Here is a 758-nt window from a genome sequence, read left to right as displayed (position 1 = left end):
AACCCAAATCTTTTTGCACGAACCTCCGTAAAATATTTTTCTTGATTTTCTAACATTTCCCAAATTTTTTTGGCCTAGCCACATGCCCGCACGCGCCTGCACGCCCCTAGGGCGAGTGGTGGCGCGTGGAGACCCGTGTGTGATCGGCACGCGCCGGTCGTCTTCTCAGGCGATGGCGACGCCGACGCCGAAAAATCTTGAAACCGATGCCATTTGAACCCTCTCTTCAAGTCAATCATCATCGCCAAGTTTCAGCCTAAAAGGAGCTTGAGAAGCCTTCTGATTAGCCGGCCAAAGCCTCGGCCAGATCTCCCGCCTCCAAACTTCGGCGAAGCTCGAATCACCACCAAACCGCAACCAAAATGCATCAAACTCTCCAGAAATGATCTACATCTCATGGGCTTCAAAAGTCCCTTATTTTGGAACGCTAATTCATTCGATTTCGACCTTAATTTGAAGCTTCTTCTTCCCTCATTTTTGGCCATCACTGAACCCCTATTTATAGGCATTTTCGGACCTCCAAATGCATGAGATCGGCCAACCCATTGCCTTAGGAGCGTATACCTACCCTAGATCGACCTAAAAGCCTCAACACGTGATCGAAAAAAGGAGTTGTAGGTGCTCCATCGTGCAAGCACTTTCGGTTGCTTTTTCTTGCTTTTTCAGCCACCATGATGGTTGTTGTCGGGCAAGGTCTTTACAAAAGATGCTCCCCCCACCAAGCCTCATGCAACCATGTGGCCAAAATCGGCCATGGC

Source organism: Diospyros lotus, chromosome 14 (assembly GCF_014633365.1).
Source record: "Diospyros lotus cultivar Yz01 chromosome 14, ASM1463336v1, whole genome shotgun sequence".
Classification (NCBI taxonomy): domain Eukaryota; kingdom Viridiplantae; phylum Streptophyta; class Magnoliopsida; order Ericales; family Ebenaceae; genus Diospyros; species Diospyros lotus.
This window is presented reverse-complemented; position numbering follows the sequence as displayed.